The following is a 10,375-nucleotide window of genomic DNA, read 5'->3' as shown; positions in this document are numbered from 1 at the left end:
GTGTTCTCATTGTTCAACACTCACTTATGAGTAAGAACATGCAGTGTTTGGTTTTCTGTTCTTGTGTCAGTTTGCTGAGAATGATGGTTTCCAGCTTCATCCATGTCCATGCAAAGGACATGAACTCATCCTTTCTTATGGCTGCATAGTATTCCATGGTGTATATGTGCCACATTTTCTTTATCCAGTCTATCTTTGATGGGCAATTGGGTTGGTTCCAAGTCTTTGCTACTGTAAACAGTGCCATAATGAACATATGTGTGCCTGTGTCCTTATAATAGAACGATTTCTAATCCTTTGGGTATATACCCAGTAATGAGATTGCTGGGTCAAGTGATATGTCTATTTCTAGATCCTTGAGGAATCACCACACTGTCTTCCACAATAGTTGAACTAGTTTATACTCCCACCAACACTGTAAAAGTGTTCCTATTTCTTCACATCCTCTCCAGCAACTGTTGGCTCCAGATTTTTTTATGATCACCATTCTAACTGGCATGAGATAGTATCTCAATGTGGTTTTGATTTGCATTTCTTTAATGACCAGTGATAATGAACATTTCTTCATGTTTGTTGGCTGCAAAAATGTCTTCTTTTGAAAAGTGTCTGTTCATATCCTTTGTCCACTTTTTGATGGGATTGTTTGTTTGTTTTTTGTAAATTTGTTTAAGTTCTTTGTAGATTCTGGATATTAGTCCTTTGTCAGATGGGTAGATTGCAAAATTTTTTTTCCCATGCTGTTGGTTGCTGGTTCACTCTAATGATAGTTTCTTTTGCTATGCAGAAGCTCTTAGGTTTAATTAGATCCCATTTGTCTATGGTGGTTTTTGTTGCCAGTGCTTTTGGTGTTTTAGTCATGAAGTCCTTGCCTATGCCTATGTCATGAATGATTTTGCCTAGGTTTTCATCTGGGTTTTTATGGTATTAGATCTTATGTTTAAATCTTTAATCCACCTGGAGTTAATTTTTGTATAATGTGTAAGGAGTTTTTCCCAACACCATTTATTAAACAGAGAATCCTTTCCCCATTGCTTGTTTTTGTCCGGATTGTCAGAGATCAGATGGTTGTAGATGTGTGGCATTACTTCCGAGGCCTCTGTTCTGTTCCATTGGTCTGCTTTGGTACCAGTATCATGCTGTTTTGTTTACTGTAGCCTTGTAGTATAGTTTGAAGTCAGGTAGCATGATGACTCCAGCTTTGTTCTTTTACTTAGGATTGTCTTGGCTATGCAGGCTCTTTTTTCGTTCCATATAAAGTTTAAGGTGTTTTTTTCCAGTTCTGTGAAGAAGGTCAATGGCAGCTTGATGGGGGTAGCATTGAATCTATAAATTACTTTGGGCAATATGGCCATTTTCACAATATTGATCCTTCTTAACCATGAGCATGGAATATTTTTCCATCTGTTTGTGTCCTCTCTTATTTCCTTGAGCAGTGGTTTGTAGTTCTCCTTGGAGAGGTCCTTCACGTCCCTTGTTACTTGTATTCCTATGTATTTTATTCTCTTTGTAGCAATTGTGAATGGGAGTTTGCTCATCATTTGACTCTGTTTGTCTGTTATTGTTTATAGGAATGCTTGTGTTTTTTGCACATCAATGTTGTAACCTGAGACTTTGCTGAAGTTGCTTATTATCTTAAGGAGATTTTGGCCTGAGAGGATGGGGTCTTCTAAATATACAATCATGTCATCTGCAAATAGAGACAATTTGACTTCCTCTTTTCCTAATTGAATACGCTTTAATTTCTTTTTCTTGCCTGATTGCTCTGACCAGAACTTCCAATACTATGTTGATTAGGAGTGGCGAGAGAGGGCACCCTTGTCTTGTTGCCAGTTTTCAAAGAGAATACTTCCAGTTTTTGCCCATTTAGTATGATACTGGCTGTGGGTTTGTCATAAATAGCTTTTATTATTTTAGATATCTTCCATCAATACCTAGTTTATTGAGAGTTTTTAGCATAAAGGGCTACTGAATTTAGTCAAAGGCCTTCTCTGCATGTATCAAGATGATCATGTGGCTTTTGTCTTTGGTTTTGTTTACGTGATGAATTATGTTTATAGATTTGCATATGTTGAACCTGCCTTGCATCCTAGGGATGAAGCCAACTTGATCGTGATGGATAAGCTTTTTGATGTGCTGTTGCATTTGGTTTCCCAGTATTTTATTGAAGATTTTTACATCAATGTTCATCACAGACATTGGTGTGAAATTTTCCTTTTTAGTTGTATCTCTTCCAGGTTTTGGTATCAGGATGATGTTGGTTTTATAAAATGAGTTAGGAGGATTTCTTCTTTTTGTACCATTCAGAATAGTTTCAGAAGGAATGGTACCAGCTCCTCTTTGTACCTCTAGTAAAATTTGGCTGTGAACCCATCTGGTCCTGGACTTTTTTTGGTTGGCAGGCTATTAATTGCTGCCTCAACTTCAGACCTTGTTATTGGTTTATTTAGGGACACAACTTCTTCCCAGTTTAGTCTTGGGAGGGTGTCAGTGTCCAGGAATTTGTTCATTTTTTCTAGATTTACTGGTTTATGTGCATAGAGGTGTTTGTAGTAATCTCTGATGGTAGTTTATATTTCTATGGAATCAGTGGTGATATCCCATTTATCATTTTTTATTACATCTATTTGGTTCTTCTCTCTTTTCTTTTTTATTAGTCTGGCTAGTGGTCTATTTTGTTGATCTTTCAAAAAAAACAGCTCCTGGATACATTGATTTTTGGAAGGGCTTTTTGTGTCTCTATCTCCTTCAGCTCTGCCCTGATCTTAGTTATTTCTTCTCTTCTGCCAGCTTTTGAATTTGTTTGATCTTGCTCCTCTAGTTCTTTTAATTGTGACATTAGCGTGTGGATTTTAGATCTTTCCTTGCTTCTCATGTGGGCATTTAGTGCTATTCTAGACACTGCTTTAAATATGTCCCGGAGATTCTGGTGTGTTGTGTTTTCATTCTCACTGGTTTCAAAGAACATCTTTATTTCTGCCTTCATTTCGTTGTTTATCCAGTAGTCATTCAGGAGCAGGTTGTTCAGTTTCCATGTAGTTGTGTGGTTTTGAGTTGAATTTCTTAATCCTGAGTTCTAATTTGATTGCACTGTGGTCTGAGAGACTGTTTGTTATGATTTCTGTTCTTTTGCATTTGCTGAGGAGTGATTTACCTCCAATTATGTGGTCAATTTTAGAGTAAGTGTGATGTGGTGCTGAGAAGAATGTATATTCTGTGGATTTGAGGTGGAGTGTTCTGTAGATGTCTATTAGGTCTGCTTGGTCCACATCTGAGTTAAGTCCTGGATATCCTTGTTAATTTTCTGTCTCGTTGATCTGTCTAATATTGACAGTGGAGTGTTGAAGTCTCCCACTATTATTGTATAGGAGTCTAAGTTTCTTTGTAGGTCATTAAGAACTTGCTTTATGTATCTGGGTGCTCCTGTGTTGGGTGCATATATATTTAGGATAGTCAGCTCTTCTTGTTGCATTGATCCTTTTACCATTATGTAATGCCCTTCTTTGTCTCTTTTGATCTTTGTTGGTTTAAAGTCTATTTTATCAGAGACTAGGATTGCAACCGCTGCTTTTTTTTTTTTCTCTCTCTCTCTCCATCTGCCTGGTAAATCTTCCTCCATTTGGCTTGCCTATGTTTTCCAAATTTCCTCCAATAAATATGCATTACTTTTATAATGAAAAACTTTATATTTTTGAAAACTACATTATCTTGACTAAATAATGCCTCAGTATTAATAATAGTAACATAGTAATAGAGCAGGGAAGGAAGGAAAGGAAGAGAAAGAAATCCTCAGATAATTTGTCCTTAAGTCTCCACTTTTACCAGTTTTAAATATTATTTGACAATTCCTCTGAAATTGGCTGTTTTTACCAATCTGTAAGAGTCAGGAGGAACCATTTTGGTCAACTAAAGGCAGATTATCCAGTTTCAAGATTTCAAGTGAAATAAATTTAATTCAATATAATAGCAAATGCTTCTTTATATGTAATACTGAGAAGTCAGAAGATGATGAATTAATAATTGATGTATTAATGTATTTATTCAACTGGTGTTAGAAACCATGCAACATGCTAAAGATAATAGCATGAACGAATGAACACAGATTAACTATACATTTTATTTTTTAAACTTATACTGTAACTACTTCCAAAAATGATTTGTGCTAGATTGTAGAAATTTTATTTTTTCATTTTTTATTTTTATTTCTTTTTGAGACAGGATCTGGCTGCGTTACCCAGGCTGAGTGCAGTGACTCATTCTTAGCTCACTGCAACCTCTGCCTCCCAGGCTCAAGCCGTCCTCAGCCTCTAGGGCAGCCGGGACTACAGGCACGGGCCACCATGGCCAACAAATTATTTTGTATTTTTTGTAGAAATGGGGTTTTGCCATGTTGGCCAGGCTGATCTCAAACTCCTGAGCTCAAAGCAATCTGCCTGCTTTGGTGGGGATTATAGGTATGAGCCACTGCACCTAGATTGTAGAAATTTTATAAGAAAAATATTTACTATTGTAGACAACACAACATTATTAAATAGTCAAATGATCTATAGATAAAAAGGCATCAAAAACCTATTCAAACATTTTAGAAAATGACATTGTAAAGATTTGAGAAGTCACCAGAAGAAAATCCAAATTATTCTCATCCCAGAATACAAGGAAATACATTTTAAGAGTATGCCACTTTATTTTTGCTTTTTTTTTAGTTGAAAGGTCTTAGACAAGGTATATTGACCACCTCTCAAATTTAATAGATTCATATCATAGAGAAGTTTTCATATTATTTGAATTTTGAAGTTGAAAGACTAAAATGCAAATACACTGAAAGCAAAATTGCTGGAGCTGGTTTGCATTTATACTTTCTAAGCTCCAATAGATCCTTACGTGCCTTTTAAGGATTTTCTAAAGCCATCAGGACATTATATTTTTAAACATTGCAGCTTACTACTGTTGGAATTTTGTTCTGGCCACCTCGTGGTGACCTCTTGCTGAACTATCGTTGATGCTTCCTTTCTGCATACTTTCAGGCTACCTTTTACTTCAGCAGTAATCAAAACCAGGAAGTACTGAAGAACCAGAGACTTTGGGATAACACACTTGAGTGGCAGACATCACCCTCTCAACCCAGTTGCCCCTCTAAGGGGTTTTGAGAAAATCACAAGAGAAAAAAAAAATGATCCTGGGGCCAGGGTGGATACTGGGAGTGCCTCAACAGGAAAGCAGAAGGCCCTTGAAAAGGGAGATCAGATGCTGGAAACCAAGATGAATCTAGGAAGACAGAATAATCAAATGACAAATCAGGGGCAGGTTAGAGGCCAGAGTGATGGGAGAGGGCCAGGAGAGATGTGAGGGACCTGAGAGGAAGATAAAGACTAGGATGGTTTCAGAACACATTTAGGGACACTGAGCTCTACTGTCCATAAGCTGTCTATAAACAACAGTCCTGTTCTTGCTGGGCAAGGGGTAGGTTTTCCACCCCATACCATCTTGAACAATGGCATCTCTCCTAGCATGGGGTTTACTATTTAAAAAAAAAAATTAACCCAGGTATTGTGATTTTATTTTGACCTCTGTACTGTCAATAGCCAACAAACAGGACTTCAATCCTATCATCAGAACTATTAGATACAATGTAATAACCAACTTGGGATTTGCCCTCACCCATGAGGTCCCTATAAGGAGAGTCCTTTCATTGTCCTTCTGGGTGTCACATCCCTTCAACACCTACATGCTTCCCAAAGTGACTCCAAAACTGCCATGCAGCAGTAGGAACATGGCTCCTTATTTTCACAGTAATTAATATTTATTTACTGAGAACCTGTTATTTATAGGCACTTAACATACATTATCCTTCTTCGTATGCCTAATAACCCTGTGAAGGAGGTAACCATAGTCCAGCTTAAAAGGATAATCCAAAAGGCAAAGGGGCTCAGAAAGTCTGAAACACAAACAGCTGCTACATGTCATGGCTGGGTTTGAAGCAGGCCCCAGCTCTTTTCCCTATGCTATGATGCTGCTCTGTTGTTCAGATCTAATGTTTTGTGGCCTGATTTACCACGGCATCACTGAATTAGCACATTATCAATTCCCTAATCACATGGCTGCTTCTTAGCCACACATAATTCTACTCTTATGTTAGCAAGCTGGGCTCAGCAGTAGCTTTGATCTTTTTAAAAAGGCTGCAGTGACTGCCAAGTAATGATGTATGAGCAACCTAACCTTTCAAAGTGGAAATATGTCTAATGGTCCTGACTACCTCTCTCCTCAGCTCCCTACCCTTGCATCTCCATTGCAATTATTCCTTAGTTATTGAAGCCTCTAGTCCATTGATGCTGTCACTCTTTCACAATTTTCACTACTCTCCTAACCTTGCTTCTCTGTTTGCCCAGCTTACAGTTCATGACCCATTTCTAAAATCATTTAATTGAAAACATGCTGAATTTTCTGGCCCCACTCTCCCCGTTCTTACCTGGCTAGACTCCAACTCTTCCTGAGCCCAGCTAGCCATTTTCTCTATGCCTGGATATTAATCACACCTGTTGTCCTGGCTGCACTTTAAATTTGTAATCTCAGGCCTCAAATAGGCCCTTAGTACTATGAAAGAGTCCTACTAGTTTTCCCTAATTAAGTTCCTGTTTGAGTCTTTGAAATGACTATTTCACATTTCCTCTCTCCCCAAACCCTCTCCCTCCTATTCATAGCTGATGAATTAGACTCATACTTTATTGAAAAACAATCTAAGATCAGACAAGAGCACCTTCATCTCGTCAAATCTATGTACCTCAGTCTCTGTGCCCATATTGTCCCTGCCTTCCCTGTTGTTGAAACAGGAGAAATGTGTCTGCTTCTATGAGAGGTGAATCCTTCCAGTCCTACTCTGATCCTTCCCATCCTCATTTTTCCAAGGATTCTTGTTCTTACAGTTAAACTAGTTAAAATCCTTCTATTCTGCAGCATCAAGGCTTTCTCCACATGGCGTCATTCCAGACAACAACATGCAAGTTCTGTGAACTCCCAAATTACAAAAACAAACAAACAAACAAACAAAAAAACCCTCAAAATACTTCCTTGGTTTTCATCATTCACTCTTTTGGTTACTCTATCAGGATTCTGGGTTGTTTTGTGGTTTTTTTTATTTTGTTTTGTTTTGTTTGTTGTTGTAGGGGGGTTCTTTGTTTGTGTGTTTTGAGACAGCTCTTATTATGCTTCCCAAGCTGGTATGCAGTGGCCGCTCCTACAGCCTTAACCTCCTGGGCTTAAGCAATCCTCCCGCCTCAGCCTCCTGAGTAGCTGAGACCACAGGCACATAACACCATACTTGGCTAATTTTTATTTTTTTGGAAAGAAAGGGATCTCACTATGTTGCCCATTCCACTCTTGAACTCCTGAGCTCAAGTGATCCTCCTGCCTTGGCCCCCCAAAGTGCTGGGATTACAGGCATGAGCCACCACACCTGGCTTCAAGCTTCTGCTTAACTACTCACTGAATCTGCTGTCAGGGCCACCACAGTCTCATTATTGCTCGATCCTGTGTGCACTTCTCCTGTTTTCATTGTACTCACCTTCACAGCCACATCTGATCCAACCGTCCAGTTCCTTCTTGGAAAACTTTCTCTCTCGACTTTTATGATGAATGCTTTCCCATATCTAGCTCTGGCCAATCCTTTCTTTATTTCTTTTCCTTTATCTGATCTCAAAATACTGAGATATGCTAAAGCATATCTCAATACTGGGCTGACTTCTAAATCTATATGCAATCTCTTCAGATGATCTTGTATAGTTCCTGACCATAAATGTCAGCTACGTGCCATTTGCCATTAATCCGACACCGTGAACTTCGGACTCAAAATCAACTGTCTACCTGGTACCTCCACTTGATAACAAACATTGATTTTCTCTGGCACTCTCCATCAGGAGCCTGCACAACAGCCACTTCTCTCTTCTTCTTTGCCATCAGAACCTTGATTTTGTGCAGTTCCCAAGGGGCCATAGTCTTTGGGGTGATTGGTCATCCAAGTGACATTCGACAGTCATGGCTCCAACATGGTAGCTCCATTCCCATTGTCAGCAATTGGTTTAAAAGTTGGAATGTGCCTGTGACACAATTCTGGCCAATGAGTTGAAAGGAAAACCTGGTACAGACCTTCCTGGGATATTTTCCTTGCTATTAAAAAGGAATATGTAAGTCTCTTCCTTGTTTATTTTATATCCTACTGTCTATAATGCCCTCTATCATCAGGCCCTTGCTAATCTTTTTCATCTCATGCCATTCTTTATTTTCTTACTCAGCACACTGCCCGCCTCTTTATTTTTCAAACACGCCATGTGTCAGGGTCTTTGGCCTTGCTGGTTGCTTCTTCTGAAAGCCTTTCCTCCAGTTCTTTGCATGGCTTGCTCCTTCTTGTCATGCAGGATTCAACTCAACTGTCATCTGTTTAGAAAGTCTTCCCCTGCTCATCCCATTACAATCATAATGTAAATTATATTTCTGTCATGACTTGCCGTATAACTCTTACCCCAATCTAAAATTACCATTTTATATGTTTATTTTCTGTCTCACTCACTGTAATATAAGGTCCTAGAGAAGCGTATTCTTGAAGGACTATTAATCATTTTTCAAGGCTATGATCTTCTGCTATATTTTCAATGCCTAGAACAGTGCTTGGAATGCTGCATTAGCTGAATTATTGAATGCATGCTGACCTCTAATATTTAAAATATATCATAGACATGGCATGATTAAATAGAAGATTTGAAAATACAGTCCTGAAAAATCTGACCTGTGGGACTTATATAAAATTCCGGTTGGCTGTATAGAGCTTAGGTTGGGGGTGTGGCACCAGTGTGAAGTTAATCCACTGAGCATCAGCTAAGGTAGCTCTGACTCAAAATAATTTTCTTAAGAATCAGGCTCTCAATGTTTTTTTTTTTTTTGTTTTTGTTTTTTTTGTTTTTTTTCTGAAGAGAGGAGAAAGATGATTAAAAGAGAGGTTTGTTGTTTAAATATTCTTTGAAAGGAGAAGAAAGTTATATTTGGAGAACAAAGCTAATGTTTATTTTTTGGTGCCTTCAATACTAAAGCAGAGATGGCCAAAAAGAGATGGGGTGTTTTAGTCCATTTGGATTATTTTAATAGAGCATCACAAACCAGAAGGATTAAACAACAAACATTTCTTTCTTACAGTTCTGAAAGCTGGAGAGTACAAGATTGGAATGCAGCATGGTTGGGTTCTTAGTGAGGGCCCTCCTTCTGGTTCATAGATGGCTGTCTGCTCATGGCAGAGAGAGAGCTCTAGTCTTCTCATCCTCTTATAAAGGCATACTTAATCACATCATGGGGGCTCCACCCTCATGACCTCATCTAAACCTAATACCTCCCAAAGGCTCCACCTTCAGATACCCTCATAGTGGCAATTAGGGCTTCAACAAATGAATTTTGGGGGAAGTGTCACATTCAGTTCATAACATGGCAGTATTGTGAACAATAAGCCTCCTTCTCTTGAGGCCCAAAATAAAAGTATAGCTCCTTACCTGGACTCTTTGACATATATTATTTTTTAAATGGCATCTAAATCATAAAATTCATTCCACTAACTTTGGGGAAATGTTTTTTAAAGATTTGATTGGAGCATGGCTGAATTAATGAGGGGACTGTACAGTAAGAAAAACTCTCGAGTTGCTGAATTGAATTTTAGAATTTCTGATTGCAAATTCACAAATTTGTTGTAGTATAAATAATTTCAAGCTAATTTTTAAAAAGGGAAAAGTCCTACTATGGTTGTAAGTAATAGTATAAATAATAATGATATATTTATTATTAAGAGTAAAGAAAAAATTAGAATTAGAAAGCAGAGAAGCCTAAATGAATAAGACCAGGTTTTCAGCAGTTGTAACACAATTAACATCCAACTTGTGTATCCTATCTTATATTCTGTGGAACCTCAGAGTTTCATAATGTTTCTTTTATTATTTATTACAGAGTTTGATGTACATATTAAATATATATTTTAAATGTTTACCCTTGTGGATAAATAATAGTACAAGCAGTTATTACATTACTTTTATAAAAAGTGAATCTATTTGAAGTTAAGCTGAAGAATCATAACTTTCATTTATTGGCCATTATGCTGCTTTCAAAATATGCATTATTAATAATCTTACCAAGTAGGGAAGATGTTATATTATTCCGCTTTAACTGAACAAAGGTGTAAATAACTTATTTTAGGTCACATTGGTAGTAAGTGCCAGACACAATATTTGAACCCATTATTTTTTTCCTGACAATAAACCCCAGGACCTTTTCATGGCATGTAATTTACTATATAAGCCAATAATTTTGTTATTGTTTTGTTGCTGTTCTTTTTTTTTTTTTTTTTTTTTTT

General features: G+C 37.6%; 1 protein-coding gene across 2 annotated transcripts in view; it reads left to right on the top strand.

The window, feature by feature from the left end:
* The window catches only part of LMNTD1 (lamin tail domain containing 1), a 143,658-nt gene that overhangs the window by 944 nt on the left and 132,339 nt on the right, over positions 1-10,375 (top strand). The window lies entirely within an intron of this gene.

This window comes from Cebus imitator, unplaced genomic scaffold (assembly GCF_001604975.1).
Source record: "Cebus imitator isolate Cc_AM_T3 unplaced genomic scaffold, Cebus_imitator-1.0 Scaffold367, whole genome shotgun sequence".
Classification (NCBI taxonomy): Eukaryota; Metazoa; Chordata; class Mammalia; order Primates; family Cebidae; genus Cebus; species Cebus imitator.
The sequence above is the reverse complement of the archived record's forward strand: the minus strand, read 5'-3'. Positions and strand labels throughout refer to the sequence as shown.